Source organism: Heterocephalus glaber, unplaced genomic scaffold, assembly GCF_053883595.1.
Source record: "Heterocephalus glaber isolate CG9 unplaced genomic scaffold, H.glaber_assembly_v1.0 deba00001743, whole genome shotgun sequence".
Classification (NCBI taxonomy): domain Eukaryota; kingdom Metazoa; phylum Chordata; class Mammalia; order Rodentia; family Bathyergidae; genus Heterocephalus; species Heterocephalus glaber.
Window position 1 is genome coordinate 2,303,543 of NW_028258449.1, and position 17,829 is coordinate 2,321,371.

At 46.8% G+C, this 17,829-nt stretch overlaps 1 pseudogene; it reads right to left on the reverse strand.

Annotated features, from left to right (window-relative positions):
• Positions 1 to 5,050: 5,050 nt before the first annotated feature.
• On the reverse strand, positions 5,051 to 17,089 carry LOC147821400 (ankyrin repeat domain-containing protein 26 pseudogene; annotated as a pseudogene).
• Positions 17,090 to 17,829: the final 740 nt, after the last annotated feature.

Sequence of the window (17,829 nt, forward strand, 5' to 3'; positions counted from 1 at the left end):
TCACGTGTGCAGGGATGGAGGCCTCGACCTGAGAGCTGTGCTTCTGTCTCTGCTTCTTTTCCAGTAATGGAAATTGAGCCCTGGGCCTTGGCACTGAGCTACGTCCCCAGCTCCCCTTTTTAAACAGTTTGTGTTTTGTTTGTTTGAGGCAGGGTCTGGCTAAGTCTCTAAGTTGCCCAGGCTGGCCTACTCTATAGTACTTTTCGGTCCTCTCCTCATTGTAAGAGTCTGACGAGGCAGAAGAGGTCTTCTCAAGTAATGTGACAAAAATTGTTAGTTTTTGAAGTCTCTTTGTAGCTCTTCCTTCCTTCATGGACTCCGTGCCCAGGCTCCAAGACCATTCTGTCTCACCAACAGAAAGCTGCAGCTAGCCCTTCCCCAGCATGGTGCTGACCCTACAGCCAGTCTGACGCCTGCTGTCTGTCCCTGCTGCCCACGGCTGTCTGGAGTGGTGGACATGGGAAGGCCCACTGGGCCTGTGGTGTGCAGCTCCTCTGGCCCCTGATGCCCTGGCAGTCCCGGGGCAAGAGTCACGCTTGCCAGACCGGGGCATCCAGAGCTGCGCTGGGCCCAGCCTGCACAGTGTGCCTGGCAGAGTCAGGTGCCCAGTGCTCACCTTCATGTCTGCCCTCGGGGAAGTGCCACCTGCCGAGGGTGCAGGGTAGCACGGGCTTATACTCAGTCCTGCTGGTGTAGCTCATACCCCTGGGCTGCCTGCCTGGCCAGGGGCCACTCTGAGCCTCCTCTGCCCGTGAGAGGACCCAGGCTGAGAGAGCATGGGGGAAGAAAGTAGACTGGTTGACTCGAAACCAATAAACCTGGATGAAGACTTGAAGTAATAAACGTGGAGATTACGGGCATCAGGAATTACACCCCGCTAGACAGAACGACAATGTCCAGTGAGGGCTGGAGGTTTCCGAAGCTGACAGGGTTCCTGCCCTTTCCAAAGGCCAGCAGCTTTTGTTGGCTCTGCCAGGTTCTCAGTTCTCAGTTTCCCCTCTGCGCTGCCTGTGCCCTATTTCCCCTCCCTTTCCCCAAATCTGCGTCCCCTCTCCCCTGACCACTGTGTGACTCTGGTTCACGGCCACCTGACCCCCTGCAGGTCGGGAGAGGACGAGGGGACAGAGCTGGGCTTTCTCCCTCCTGTCCTCTGTGCTCTGCTGCCTTCTCTGCTGATGGCCACGTCTCGCCCTCGCGCTGTTACCTCTGGCCAGATCCGGTGACAGTGGCCCAAGAGCGGCTCAGCTCTCCAGGCAGGAATGACTCCCACGATTGCTGGGCTCCAGGGCTCACCTTTGGCGGGTTTCCTTAACTCCATCCTTGCCTCTGTGCACTTCCGTCCCACTGACATTTCTTGAACACCAGGATAAATTCTGCCTCCGGCTGGGGAGCCCTGACCCCTTGCAGTCCCTTCTCTCCACGTGCCTCAGTATTTGCTGTGGCTGGTTACATGCAGACGTGACTTAACTAGCACATGCCACTCTCACACGGGGACCAGCAACTCCAAAAGGCAATGATCCTGCTTAGGGAAACATGGTATCTTTATCTCCTTTCTTTCCGAAATTCCATCGTATGGCAGGATTAACGCGTGTGAAGGAGACCAACCGCCCCAAAGCATGCAGGAAAGGAAGAGCGACACGGCGATGCAGACCAAGTAGGTGGAGAGGCGGTGGCAAATCAACACAGCCTGGCCGAGGGGCCACACAAGGCGGCCAGCTGGGGTCCCCTCCACACCCTGTGAAAGCCAAGGCCTCAGAAGGAGGGTGGGGGCCCCTTCACCCCGAACCTGAGCTGGGTGGACAGGCTCCATGGGAAGGCCTGCTCCCCTGGCTCCTCGCTCCCTGCAGATGGCTCTAAGAAACCCGAGGAGCACCAGAGGGGCACGGACAGTGCGAGCACAGGGGCCCGGGCAGCCAGGGGACCCGGGAGTCCTCCTCGGGGACCGAGGGTCGCTCAGAGCCCTGACGCCCAAGCGCCGCATCTGGGACAAGGCCGGGGGCTGCAGCGTGGGGGCGGCCCGCCCCCCAGTCGCACGGAGAGCGTCCTTTCTAGGGTCCTGTTCGGGGAGCAGAAAGCCCGGCGGAGGGGGAGGGTCCTCGCCACGTCTCAGGGGTACAGCGAGCTGAGCAGATGGTCGCTGGGACTCAGCACAAGGCCAGGGTATGGTTTATAACCAGGAGCACATATTAAATGTCTTGACAAAAAAATTTTCCACTATATTAAACTGTTTTCTTACATTTAATTTACATTTTCTATGAAAATATATTCACATTGCATACATTATAAATACAGTTATAGCTCTTTTTATTCTAGAGATCATTTTGGTCACCAAAGACAAAATTATATAAAAAGCTTTCTTATGATGTCATTAACGAATCTGCCAGCAAGAAAAATAACTTACAGAGAACATAACTAATATATTTTATTACTGGCTTACACATCTCTGAAACACCTAGAAATGAGCTATAATATTTAAACTCAATAGTTTTTGGTGTTCTGATGGCTTCCATTCATTAAAATATAGCTTTATGTAAGTTTATCATCATTATCGTTACTACTGACACTGTTCACTGGTCACAGCAGGATGATGGCATGGCTTGTTAGCTTGAATTATAATCTCTAAGCATTAAGATATATGGTATGTGGGCCACCATTTGTGTCTGTGCTGAGCCTCACAGATTTAGGGGCAGGCCTGAACCAGTATCCACTGGACATTTTAGGAAAGCCTCAATTGTGAAATGAAGAAGCAGTCTGAAACACAAAAAAACAGAAAGGAAGGAAGGAAGGATGAACCAACGCAGATGTCAGAAGAAAACTCCTTAATTTTTTTATAATCTCGGAAAGATAAGAAAAACTTATTATATCCCTGAAGAACCAGATAAGAATCTTTTAAAATTTATTTTTGGAATTCAGAGAATGAGAACTATCTCACAGGAATACAGATAGCCAAAATAAAAATTTCAAAATATGTTCTGATCAAGACTCAACATTATATTGCTTCTCAGCCTTTTGTCTAAGGTCAAGTGAAGACTCAACATTAAAAATAAATAAATTTCAGTTAAAGCATAAGCAAAAGATACAAGCTGATATTTCAACAAAAGGGATATGGCACTAGCAAACAAGTCAATAAAAAGATGCTAAGTATCATTAGACACTTATTTTATATTAATCCAAACACAGTGAGAGATTAATCCAAACACAGTAACTTTATGTTGTTAAATAAGGAGAAGGCCACAGGCCTTAAGTTAGCTAATTACTTTGACATCTTGCAAAAGGAACCACAATCTAACCTCACCGGAAGTACAAACACCTGTCAAAGTGTGTTAGATAAAATGTGTTGTCAAAAATCAAATAGAGCCAGGGATTTAGCTCAGTGGCACCACGCCTGCCTCACAAGTGCAAGGTCCTGAGTTCGATCCCCGGTACCAAACACAAAAGCAAAAAATCAAATGCTGCAGAGGATATAGAAAAACAGTCCTCCATGCTGTGCTATTGGGGGTATAAAATGGGGTACTAGTTTCTTATAAAACTAAATGCATAGCTACCATACAATACAGCAAGCATGTTCTTGGGCAATTTACTATATCTCAGAAATATGTAGAAGTGATGTTCACACAAAAATCTATAAAAGAACTTTATAGCAGCTTTCCTTCTAGTGGTCAAAAACTGAAACAATCCAGGTGTGCTTCAGCAGTTGAGCAGTTAAACTACAGGATATCCATGCTATGGAGTACTACACAGCCATAAAAAGGAAAATGACCGACAAAACAGCTTGCTTGAATCTCCAGGAAATTGCACTATGCGACGACAGCAAGGCCAGCAGTCCACCTGCTGCATGATTCCACTTGCTGCGTTATTAAAGCAAAGTCCTCTAGCTGCACACAGGACGCTGCAAAGAAATGTGTTTAGTTTTTCTTTTTGTAAATGAGAAGTTTAAATGCACAATTCTGGTGGCATTGTTGCTACTGTGTAGTTACCAAACCAGAATCGAGGTGTGGGGAAGGGTGCCACTGACTCGGTTGGAAAAGAGGAAGCAATCTGTAGAGGCACAAAAACACGGGGGAGAGAGGCCTGGGAAGTTTCTGGCAGTCGCTCAGCTCCAGGACAGCCCTGACCGCTTCCTGGGGACCCGCTTCAGACCTCGGAGAAGCTGTCTCAGGCAGCGGCCGCCTGCCTCCAGCGCCTCCTGCGCGAGGGTTAATGAGAGAGAACCTTCCAATGCTTGCATGAGGAGTCATTATCCTGAGCCTTTCGCTTACAATTCCTGTAATTTTTTCTATGAATCCAATAACTTTATATTGTTAAACAAGTAGAAGGCTACAGGCCTTAAGTTAGCTAATTACTTTGACATCTTGCAAAAGAAATCACAATCTAACCTCATCAGGAGTACAAGCGGCTGAACCTCAGCCAATCACAGGCATCCAAGCTCCAGAAGACCCAGGGAGCCAGACATGACTCGCTGCCCGTTTCAGGCAAATGCCCAGCCAGGTGATTACCTTTCTGCACCCGGCTTCTGGTCTGCTCATCTGGCTGCCTCTTCTGCACAGTGGAGCTTCCTGAGTCTACTCTGTTCTGAGTACTGCTCAGGTCATGAAATTCATGTGCCAGCATGTTAAATTTGTCAGTTTTCTCTTTAAACAATATTACAGTTTCACGTTTCATCAATGATAAATTAACTTCTGCAAATTAATTAAACACACTTCCAATTTGAATGCCTTTTGTAAATACAACACGCCTGACTTTCCCAAGCATATCAGTTAGTGCTGAGGAAGCCCCACAAACACAGCAGACAGAATCAGCTGGCTCTTGAAAAGCTAACAAACCAAACATATGATCTAGTAAATCTGACTTACTTAAATTTTCAGGTATTCTTTATGAACATGTGCAATCATATCCTTTAAAAAGTAAGATCATGATTTTTTTTGTGTGTGTATCCTTTTATTGGTACACTTAAGGTGTACAATATAATGCCATTCATCATTGGAAATTAGCACCTTTACATAATCTCTCTTGGTTCTTATTTTTCCCTCTTTCCCTGCCCTCCCTTCAACCCCTCCATCCCTCCCTATTTACAAAGACTTTGTTTCCTTTTTTTCATTTTCTCATATTAATTCCATTCCCTTCTTTCCTTTCCCCTGCCCCTCCCACTTCCTCTTCCCCTTTGCCCCTTTTCTTCCTATTTCACATTATCTATTATACCTTTTAGTCCTTAGTTAGGCTTTCAGTTTCTCACACTAGAGAAACTATTCGGTATTTACACATGTGTGTCCTATTTATTTCACAAAAAGTGATGGAGATTTAAGCTGAGGCCTTTGCACTGAGCTATATTCTTAACTTTTTTTTCTTTCTTTCTTTTTGGTACTGGGGATCGAACTCGGGTCCTTGCACTTAGCAGCAGGCAGTGAAACCACTGAGCTAAATCCCCGGCCCAGTTATTTTCTTTCTTTTCTTTTCTTTCTTTTTTTTTTTTTTGTATCGGGGATTGAACTCAGGTCCATATGCTTGCGGGGCAGGTGGCGGAACCACTGAGCTAAATCCCCAGCTCATATTCTAATATTACACTTTTCAGCTGAAGCCGCAGGTTAAGTGAGATTCCGATGCAGTCTGAGCATTCCAATTTGAGAACCCCAATTCAAAATGTTTCAAAATCCAAACATTTTTAACTGTTAAAACACTTTAGACTTCAGAGTGTTTCCAATTTTACACTTTTGGATTAGAGGTGCTCAGCCAGCAGAGTCTTTGTAAATATTCAAAGTCTTAGAAATGTGGAATCTGTAATGCTTCTGGCTCCAAGTACTGCAGATGAGGGACGCTTAGGCTGTGTGCTAGATTTCCGTGGTGTGGACATCACCAGCAGTTAAACAAGCAGGCACACGCACACGTACAAACGATCCTGCTGGTTAAAAAACACACCCCCATTGGGGCCGGGGATTTAGCTCAGTGGTTTCGCTGCCTACTGCGCAAGCGCAACGACCCTAGTACGATCCCCGGTACCAAAACAAAACAAAACAAAAAAACAAAAAACACACTCCCAGCTTAACATGAATGTATTAGACACAAGCTTCAGTCCTTCGGCGCATCTCACACCGCCGCCATCCTTACAGATGGAGAGGATTTAACACCACAGCAACCCAGGGACAGCGCGAGGACCCAAGGAAGCCCCTCGGTGCCCACTTATGAACCAGGGCTCAGTCTACAGCAACTCCAGCGGACAACTGCTCAAGACAGGCGAGCGAGCTGAGCCTCCTCTCCTGGCTCACTGTCCGTCACGTCAGGGAGCGAACCCGAGCCCCACGCACAGTATTTGGCTAAATTGTACTTTGCCTTCCAGGTAAAGGTATCCGTCAAGGTTCCTTTCAAGCTTTATCCTGCCAATGCTTGCTGCTCCCTTAGGGTGGAAGTCTAAATTCTTCTGTATTGCAAATTTAGTTTTCCGTTGTCTATTAAAGATTGAATTTAAATTTTGTGTTTGAAAGAGAAGCAGAGCATAGCTGGGGGTAACTCTGGACCACTCTAGAGTGTGTGTGTGTGTGTGTGTGTGTGTGTGCACGCACATCTGTGTTTGGGCACACTTGTGTCTGTGTGTACTAACAAACCTCCGCCACAGCGAAGCCCCAGTGCCGTGCTTCTGGTGGGCTCCCAGCCTAACCTCCTGTTCCTCGCCCGTGCAAGCTCAGGCCAAAGAAAATGCCCTGATGATTATTCAGACCTGAAGCGTACCTCTCATTGGACATGGAGGAAAAATGTGTTAGAAATTAGGGTAACTAATAAAAGGGCTAAAACGAGGGTGCAAGATTGAATCAGGGTAAAACACACAAATGTTACAGCTCATTTGATGCACTACATGTAATTTTTCCAGGGTCAGCGTATATGGTAGATGAAACGGAACGCTCTGACAGTCATACCAGCCCTGTTTTGCTCATGGTGTTATCCCTACTGTTTGCTACATGGGTGGAAGATTGGGGCAGATGGATGGATGGATGGATGGATGGACAGATGGATAGATGGACAAATAATAAGTGGCCCACACAATTAAATAAAACAATTGAAATGAATTGCTAAATCTACCAATCAACATGAAAATATGTCATATTAATTTGTGTTGGCTTCCGTTCCCCCACGGCCGTCCCCCAAGGCTGGTCCAGCGCCCGAGCCTCTCAAGCCCGGCTCTTCCACAGCTGTGGACCCCTGCAGAGCTCCAATCTTCACAGGCAGATGTGGGCATGTCCATCAGAAGAGCCGCCTCTGCCACAGGTCACTTCTCAGACAAAAAGAACCCTCCCCGTGCTTTCTAATGCACCGCGCTGCATGCCTTGCTGGCGCAGGGACTTGCCTCACTAGCCTGGCTGTCCTGGTGCTGTGCACAGGGCAAGACTGCAGTGAAATCAGCATCTGCGTCCAGGGCAGAGGGGAATGGCCATGGCCAAACCACAGCGGCGCTGCCACAGATGTCTGTCGTGGAGCGAGCAGAAGAAATGAGTTCAAAAGAGGACGTCATGTGGTTCCCTTGGCATATAAGATGTGATTACATAAATCTGTTATTTAGAAATACATGCATTCTCTATCCCTTCTAATATGTGGATACAATGAACATATTGTCAGGAGATAAACAATTTCTGTTACAAAATCTAAAGTCTTCCATGAGATCACTAAATATTTACCACTCCTGTGTGTGGTCTACGTGGGGGGAAGCAGTCACTTTCTATGTGCTGTTTGTATCCTCTAGAAAGAGCTCGGGAATCCCCCGCTTCTGTTCTATAACGGGACCCTCTTCCACCTAATGAGGAGGGCTTTCACTCCTTAGCCCACACCTCGCACTCTTGGGAGAGAGAGGACCTTTCCCTCCCCTTCCCTGGCTTCCCCTCCCCTTCCCTGGCTTCCCCGAGACTCTGCTCTCCTCGGGTTCCTGTGGGCTTCTCTTCCTGTTCCTCCACACGTGTGGCCTCAGCCCTCATTCCGCACATTGCTCGTGGCCACCTCTCCTGCTCCACACGTGAAATGCCACGTGTAACACATATCTGGCAGCTGCATGCCTCCCTGCCCCTTCTCGCTGTGGACAGCCAGCCGCCTGTGCTCCGTTCTCCTCCTGGTGCACAGACTGGAATGCAGTTTCCAGCGCCTTCCAGGTTCAGGCGAGGAGGTGAGCCTGGAAGTGAGAGGAGGGTGTGCTTCACTGCTCCTGGGGCTGGACCGCACACGCACCCTGCTCACTCCACCCTGGGGATTACAGGATGTGGGAAGAGAGCCCTGCCCCAGAGCGCCTGGGTGTGGAGTAGATCTCCATCCACCGCGCCTAAGCAGTGAGTGAGAAGCAACTTTTACTGCGTTTACTGTGTGTGCGGCTCACACAGCCGTAGCCCGCAGACTGCACATCCAGTGGCCCCGCAGCTTTGCCAGGGTCCAGCACCCTCCTCCTCCTGCTGCCGGACTCCTCCACCTGCTCCCTGTGTCTCCACGACAACCGTTTTCATTCTGAAGCTGTGGACACTCAGAAACACCTGTCGGCTCCCCGGGTCTGGCCAGAGTGGTGAGGCCAGCTGCAGGAGATAAGCAGTGGACACCGTGAAGTGCACCGCCCGCCACCTGAGTGCCTCGGCCAGAGACTTCCACAGTGAACAGACTTTTCCGTGCCACCTTCTTGCGTGCGTTTTAATTAGAGAGAAATCAGATCCACAGCCAGCTCTGAACGTGCGAGTGGAAACCTGCAATTAGGATGGACCCCATCACCGGAAGTGGTCTCACAGGCTTTGGACTCGCTGTGGGCCAGCAGTGCAGACGAAGGTGCCAGGAGTGGCCGAAAAACACAGGTGCGACTGGCAAAGAGCCAGGGCAAGGTGAGGAGGGACAGCGCGGGCCACCGGGGACACGGCAGAGATGAGCTTCTGCCCTCTGAGCCACCGGATGGCAGTGCTGTGCTACAGTTGCCCCAGAGACTGCGATGCCCAGAAATCATCAGCCTTGACGCACCTCACCTGCCAGTCTCATTTCCCATCCCCTCTTCCCGAGTGGTTTGCCGTTGGGTTCTGGAGTTCACTCGGCCTGACAGACGTGGACAGGGGGTGGGAACAGCGACAAAGAACAGCATGAGCCCCCGAAGTGTGGCGGAGTTGCCACGTTGCGTGATGCCTGCCTCCTTTCTGTCAAGGAGAACTAAGATATTCCCGACTCGTGGGCTGATTCTGATCATTTCACAAGAGAACAGGGGTTTCTTGAAACATTTAGAAACTACCAAATGTGCCTTGACCAAAACTGCACTGCAGGCCCTTATGTCACAGCCATAACTTTAGCTACAGAGACACTTGCTTGTCCAGCCGAGAGCAAATGATCTCCCAGGCGCTTGCGCCTCCCTGACTTGGTCCCACACTGAACTCATCTGAGTCTGGGCCCGGGGAGGAGCACTGGTACATTTCTAGAAGTCTCTCCTTGATGCAGCCTTGGATATTTGATTCTATTTCACAGACCTGTTTCCTTCAATAGATGATATCTAGTAGTTCCTCCAATAATTTGTCTCCCTCATGTCTCAGCACAGAAAATGCAATAAAAGAGTGCAGGCTCAGACACAGAAAGGCCTTCCTGACCACATGGTGTCCTTCTAATCTCCCAGGCACAGCCACGTGTGGGAGACACACTGATGAAGGCTCGTCTGCAGGGCAGTTTCACCGTTGCTGTGGCCGGAGATAAACCCTTCCACGTCAGGGCTAGGTCTGCAGTGTCTCCTCAGCTTTGCTGTTCAGGTGTGTGTGCACGTGTGTGTGTGCACGTGTGTGTGTGCACGTGTGTGTGTACAGTGTTTACTTGCAGACAGCAATACCTAATGTGGTATCTTCTATCTCTCCCCATTACTTCAGCCTTTCCTGTGCCTGGCCATACAAAACCTTCCCATAATGCAGCTCTGCAAAGCCCTTTAGCAGGAGCTACATTTCATTTCCCTGGTAAAGAGCCACCGATTGGCTTCCCGTCTCGAGCTATGTGACAAATGTCATTTCTGTAGGCACAGTGCATCACAATGCATCCAAAAGCAAATCTCAAACGTAGTGCAGCCCATCTTCAGGACAGAAGCTGACAGGGTCCTGGGTGGCAGAGTTGCCTGTTGCCATGGGAATGAATCCAAGGCATCTATGACATTTCCTGGGACCACATGAGCTAAATGGAAGGAAGCTGTTTAGACGCAATGCCCACCTTCATATAATTACCTGGTGAAACTGTGGGGAAGGGAACACATAAGAGAAAAGGAATATATAAGTGGTCAGTTGTGTGACTCAGGAATTGCAAGATTTCTGCTTGAGAAAAATGTATGTTTAGCTATATGTTTTACAAGCTCCAAAAAGGCAAAATGAGAGAAAATAACAGTAAATTGTCTAAACTTTAGTCCCATTGAAACCCTGAGGAATAACATGTGGAATAATGAAACTCCTGCAGGAGGCCCCAGCAGACATACCCAAGACAGGGCTTTACAGTTCGGCAGCCAGGGATTTCGGGCTAGCAGGTAGCTGCACATGGGTGTCTTGCTCCAATCTGGGGTCATGGAAGCACCCTCAGGACCCAGCCGGATGGTGCTACTGCAATGGAAACCCAACCAGGGCCTTGCTGGCTCACTGTTCCCCCCTTCCCGTGGAGCCATCGAGGGAGCCAGGAGAGAGGGACCCACCCAGCCAGGGTTGCCTTGCTGTCAGCCCTCTGACCGAGTCCCAGCCGGCCACACCCCGCTGGCCCAAGCCCTAGGAGGCTCATCCCTTCCCCAGACCTGCTGCTTTCTGGATATCAGGTTAAAAACATGAAACTGCCAGTCTCCAGCCACTTTAACATAAAAATGGTAAATTTTTAGTTGATCCAAAATATTTTTTGAGGTTCTTTTCAGAATACAGATATTAAATACATATATCTGATACTAAAAATCCTCTATGGTATAAAAATCTATTTAAATTTGTATAAATATAACTGCATCACTAATCCATGTCTAACCTGGCTAATGGAATTTAGCTTTATATTTTAATAATAAGTTTTGAGTTAATCCCCTTCTAGGTATTTTCCAGAAAAAGTTAAAGACATCATATCACAGTGAACCGTGCATACTCATGTTTATACCAGCACAACTCATAGGTAAACCTTGGAAGTGGCCTATATGTCCATCAACAGATGAATGGATAAAGAAAATGTGGTATTACACACCATGGAGCACTGCTCTGTCATAAGATAAACCTGAGACACTTGCAGGAAAATGGATGCACCTTGAGACCATAGTGTGAAATGAAATAAATTAGACACACAAGCTTAACTATCACAATTTCTTTTATATGAGAAACCCAAAGTATAAATAAAGAGCAAAAGAAAAGATAGATCATAGGAGGTAGAGAGACCTTTTTCAAGTGGGAAGGGGAAGGAGAGATGAAGGAGGAAAAGGAGAGAAGAGGGGCATGGGAAGAAAGATCTGAAGGGGAAAAATGGAAATAGCGCTTTTGGAAATAGAAAGGGGACCTGGAGTTGAAAGGAGCAGGGAGGGATGCCAGGGGATGGGAAAAACTGGGATGGGTCCTGTCCACATACCAGCTCCCCCGATAAGGGTAATTATTATGTGCTGGAAACACGTCCTAATGCAACACTTAGTTGAAGTATAAGTCCTGCGCATTCGCTATGTGCCAGGCATTGTGCTAAGTGTGCTCCCCCGACCAGGTCGCCACAAGGCCACAGCTGCTGAGGTTTCCTATTCTCGGTCTCATGCCCAGCAGAGGTGAGGCCAGGCTCACCCTTGGGCATGCAGAGTTCAGAACTGTCCCACCAGGGCCTCCTTGCCGGGCTGGAGGGAGGCTGAGGTGAGGGGCATGGGGGAACGAGCCATTGCCCCGCACGTCTCTCTCAGGTTGCATCTCCAGTGGCTCCAGGGAGGAGGCTGCTCCTGCTGGCCCTGCAAGCTCAGAAGAAGCTGGGGGCTCCAGTGTCCGGGCTTGTCCCTCCCGGTGTCCGCCCCAGCCTTCCTCAGCAGGGCACTCACTCTGCTTCGGGACCCAGCCTTGCAGGCTTTCCATCTCCCTCACTCCACAGCCCAGGCCTGGTGCTGCCCTGTGCCTTCCAGGAACTGACGTATGCTACCTTCAGACTCCCTGCTTCTCTCTGCCCCACCTCGGGGGCTGCACCAAGCTTACTCTTTCCTTTCTTGAAGACTTCTCCAGTGATGGCTATGATCCTTTAAACAGCCGTTCTTCCCAGACCACTGGGTGCCAAAGCAGGTGTCTGAGAGACTCCTTTCCCTGCGCCCCACCCTCATCTCTCCAGAAGAGTCCTCTCTGAGGACACTTCAGGGGCCCCAAGTGGTCAGCAGAAATCACCCACTTCCACCACCATGGGCCCTGGTTGCTTAAGGGCTGGGGAGTGGGTGTTCCAGAACCACTTCGGCTCTAGAGAACCGCTCCCAAGGCCAGCTGCCTTCAGTGGGACTGCCTTCAGGCAGGACTTATGTGTGGGCAGTTTGTGTAGGATCTGATTCCAGGCAGGATGAGTGAGCCGCCAGGTAGAAGAGAAAGGGCAGCACAAAACGACCAACAGTGTGGGTGATTTGCTGGCACTGCAACTGTGGACAACCAGGGTTGGGTTTCACCAGGACCCCAGGCAACACCAAAAGTGCTCCCAAATTCCCCCAGAAGAACTAGAGACGGAAGCACTATTCACAAGTTGCCACTTCACTGGTGGAGTTTGTTCCTGCACTTTAGCCCTTACATTTAAAATTGTAGGTTGAACTTCACTAACAAACCCACGCCCACCTGGGGGCACCAAGGGAGTAAAGATGGCCTTGCCTGCCCTGTGGCAAGTCTCCTGCAGAATGAACCACATGCGGCATGGGCCTGGGGTTCTACAGCTGCAGTCAGTGCAATCCCAAGATGCCAAAGGTGAAGCTCCGGGGAGCACCTGACATGCACACCAAACACCTCCCTTACACCTCCACGCCAGTATGAAGCCATAGCAGAATTGCCTGGACCACAGCATCTGTGCATCTCTGTATACACCACTCCACAGAAACACAATTCAACATTACATCTCTATGTTTTACCATTATGAAGAACTGCTCTGAGCCCTACAGCTGATAGTACATATATGACTATAATTTTAATGACCTATATGTATATTTTATCTGACCTCTCCCCCAAATAATGAGTGTTTAAATAAAAATAAACTTACTACAGTAAAAAACACATTGCCTTTAATCCCCCTCAAAACCCTCCATTTCCCTTCAGACACACTTATCCCATGGTTTCCGGAATTTCTGCAGCAGCTCTGGAGTCCTCTTTCATGAATGTCTTTAGCTGTCCTGGCTGCCTCGACACCTTGAATCAATTCAAAACGTTTCCCTTTTGTGGTAATTTTGACTTTGGGGGCGAGCCAGAAATCACAGTGCCAAATCCAGTGGAAAAGGTAGATGAGGACACACCATAATGTTTTTCTGAGACTGTCTTTCCCTTGGAAGGTCCTCAGCAACAGCGTTTACTATACTTTTTCAAAAATCATACTCTGGAAAGAGGACTTCCGGAGCTGCTGCAGAAAGCGGCAAGAATGATGGGATGAGTGTGTTCAGAGGGCAGGGTAGCTGCAGGAAGAGTCATGACAGTGTGTCTTTTACTGGAATAAGTGCTTTTATTGAAACACACCATGTTTTTGATCAGGCTGTGAGTGTGGGCGTGCGCGAGCGCGCGTGTGTGTGTGCGTGTGCGCGCGCACGCTTTTCCACCGAACAGTCACAACCCTTCTGCAGAGTACCAACCACAGCCCTGCTTACCCAAAGCAGCTACCCACTCCCTTTTCTCTACCTTGCTAAAACCTCACGCATTCCATTTTGCAACACTCAACTCATTAATCTTGAAATGTTTGTTTCTTCATTTTTTACCTAGAAAACTCTTATTTTTCTCTTGGAGACCAACTGCCTTTGTTCAGAAAAACTTCTCTGATGCTAGGGGTCTACTTTATTTACCAATAGCTATGCTTCCCTGACTTGATGATGAATTCTTCAACCCTTTTTACCCACAATTTTGTTTTTCATTTATAATCAGAGTATATCATGTAGTTGATGCTGTATGGTTGTTGAACCAATATTATTTTTAAAGTGATACATAAAATTATAATACAGCTTATAATTTATAGTGTCTTAGATCAACAAAATGTGATACCTAGCAAGTATATGTTCTTGATGATATAATAAATGCACCTAGCACATAATTCCAACTCAATTATTTTGAGCAGTGTTGTAATAATACTTTTGCTTGGCTCAAAATTGTGAACATTTTTCACCACTTAAGATCCATTATATTTTTTGCTTTTCGTGAGTTTTATTATTCACTAAGTCACATTTTTGCCATAGATCTAACTCTCATAGCCTATTGAAGTAAATTCACTTGCTAACATTAGCCATTATTTCAAGGTAGCAGGTATGAGAAGACAAGAACCGAGATTCTATGAGTATGAGTACATAAACATGGAAAACATCAGCTGCCCTTGATATGAAGTAGGGCCACCGACTGTACATGGACTGTACCTGGACTGTACGTGGACCATAATAATCATTACCCTTTCACAGAGGTGAGATGTACATGTTACTGGAAAGAAGACTGATTTTAATATGTGGAATTACTCAACCTGGAAAAATATACCAATGGAAATGAAAGAATTCCAGAATGAGCCCTTCAGTAAAAGTCAGAGATTTTTTGAATCAAGTGTATATGCTCTTCCCGGTGCACCTCTGTTAGCTAACTTACTAACTTACTTCCATGGCTTTCTGAGGTCCATGGGAGAGAATTTGCAGGGTGCTTCCCAGGTGCCTGCCGGTCACCAAGCTGGAAGCCAGGTGATGAACACCACAGACGAGGTTAGCTCTGACTGGGTGAGGCTGACGGTAAACAAGAAAGCCAACAAATAAAACCAGTGCTAGAGAAACAAAACGGGCACGGACCGAGAGTATTTGGGAGCAGGACTTCAGACTGAATGAAGGTCTTTCTAAAAAGACGACATTGGAGAACTTCGGCGATCCACACAGCATAGGGTTGGAAGCCTGGGAGAGCGGTGGGAGATGAAGAAACGAAGAAACCCGACTATTCTTGAGGTTTGGGACCAGGTGAAACCATAGCTTGTAGGAGCTAATGCCCCCCTGGAGCACCACGCACTCTTGATTTATAGTGGAAGGCAAACAGGAAGAGAAGGTGGGGCAGACAGTGCTACGCGGCCTAGGCAGACATGGCGTGACTGTTGTGTGATCCCGGCATGGGCAGGAAGGGAACAGGGCAGGATACACAATGTGACTGTCTCCTGGAGCTGTGGCATCCAGGGTCTACAATTTGAGTCTCTCCAATCAATGGAGGAGAAAGGGAGGAGGGAGGAGGCGAAGGACCATCTTCAGGCTCAGCCCGCGGCAGAACACAATGACACAAGAAACAGGTCACTGGAGAGGAAGAGACCTAGTGTCGAGGTGGAATGAGCTTGGGGGCTTGTGGTGAGAGGCTAGCGCACCAGTGGCCAAGGGGCCCGCAGAAGACTGGAACAGCAAGGGGGCAGGGCCCATCGTATTTGGTGCAACCAGATGATGTTCTGGGGTTTTAAGTAGAAGCATCTCATAACTGTGAACACACACACACACACACACACAAAGGTAGGCAGAGATACACAAGTACAAATTATATTTTTTCATCCATTTTGACAACAATGATAAAATTAGATGAATGCATTTTTAGTTGGAAGCAAAAGGTTCTGAGAGTTGGACCAGGAAGAAGCAAGAAGACTGCCGCTGAATTTGGGAGGATCTGGTAACAGGCCAGCTCTGGGAGCACAGGGAGTGGGGCTGCGACAGCTTCTGGGATTTTGAATGAGATCCTGGGGCCACAAGATGCTGTTTGGTAGAAAGGCAGTTAGGGAAGAACAGGTAGTGGGACATAAGGGGTGGAAAAGGGGAGACTTTTACATGATGACTTGATTTTTTTTTACATAAAACTCACTAACACTGGTTTTTACTTGCAAACATCACTTAAAAGTTACAGATGTCAAGAAACATTTTAAAATAGTATATAAATTTTTATCATGTATCTATGATGCAAAGTTTTTTTTTTCTTTTAACAAAGTTCACATCATACACCTTATGGGAAATAATTAAAATGTTATATATATATAAATCCAATAAACAAATTTATCTTTTCAGATCTTACATCTTCTCCTTAAAATCTCCAGATATTCTTGTGATGTTTCTGAAATTAGATCTTGGCCCAATTTATTAGCAGACCTTGTGGGAGAAACTTTTAAAGGATCCAGATTCAAGTTCAGCAGCAGCTTCTCTTACTTCTCTAGTTATACTTTTTCCAGCTCCTGCCACATCTTGGTCAGGTAGCTCTCCGCACTGTTGTTTGAAGCCTGTGGGTTTAATGGAGGAACCACTAAGTTTTCTCTGAAAAGAAAACTCCTCTGGAACCCGAAACTGTGATTAAGATTTCCAACACAAGGACGTTCTAGGACAGGTCTTGTACTAACAGTGCTCAGTAAAGATCTGTTTTGTTGTTTCTCCACCAGAAGTTTGGTATTGGCCTCTTCTAGCCTCTCATTAGCTTTGTTTAGTTTACTGGACAATGACTTTCTTCTATTGAATTCTTCTAGATAGCGTTGCCTAGAGTTTTCCAATTGTATTTTATTGCACGCTTCTTGAGTTTTCATTTTAGAAACCTCTGATTCCAGGTCTATAATTCTGAGTTCCATCTGACTTCTCATGGAAGCATTATTAGTCTCTCTTAATTGCTGTAAATTTTCTTGAGATGCTGCTTGTCCCTGTAAAAACATTGACTTCTTTTAATTTTTGTACTAAATCCCGCCTGAGTCTTTCTTCAGTCTCCTGCTTATGCTGTTCTACTTGGCCATGTTCTACCACATTCTTCTCTATGTGACTTCTCAGGTTAACTACTTCTTCTTCCAACTTCTTTTCATTCTTCTCTAGTGTCTCACACTTCTTTTGTATATTTTTCATAGATAATAACTCCTGCTGGAGAAAATCATTATTTTTCTGCAGATGTAGATATCTGGATGATGCAGTTTCCAGTTTTGCTGCAAGATCATCAACCCAGTTAGCTCTTTTTGTAATTCACCATTTTTCTTCTTTTCTTCATCCAAGGTATATTCTTGATATTTTGTAAACTCAGTAAGTTTCTTTAATTGTTCTTTATCACCTTCAGAAGTTTGTAGAGGTTTCAGTTCATAGTTGGCTGGCTCCAAGCCAGAGTGGCATGGAAGAGGGACATCGCAGAGGAGAAGACAAGCAGCAGCAGCAATAAGCAACCAATGATTTGATTTTGATCCTGTCCTGGTTATGATGGCAGAGAATGCTGCAGGCTGATTGTAACTTAAGACGCAAAGCATTACCATGTAGACTGCAGCAGAGATACTGCCCTGTTATAACGTCTTTGCATACATCTTGAGCAAAGAACATAACATGCCCATTACTAACTGGAAAGTGAGCTCATAAACCATAAACCACTGTCCTATCTGGCATATATCTCCCATGATTATTTAGAGACTGTTCAAGGAGAGGATTCGTGAATGAATATTTTCTTATTCAGAAATTTATTTTAAATCTCAGAGGTGTCAAAATGTTCTCTGCACCGATGTCTGGGTAAAATCTGGCACTACTGACAAATGAACAAACAGAGAACCTAATTTTAACAGCATTTTCTCTTACTATTTTATTTTTAAAATAGGAGAATTAAAATTAGTTAAATTGCCTTGTTGACTTCATCCTCAAAAGTAAATTAAACTAATGACACAGAGAAACCTAAGGGAGAGTAATGAATCCATTGTGATACTCCAACCGAGAAGGAA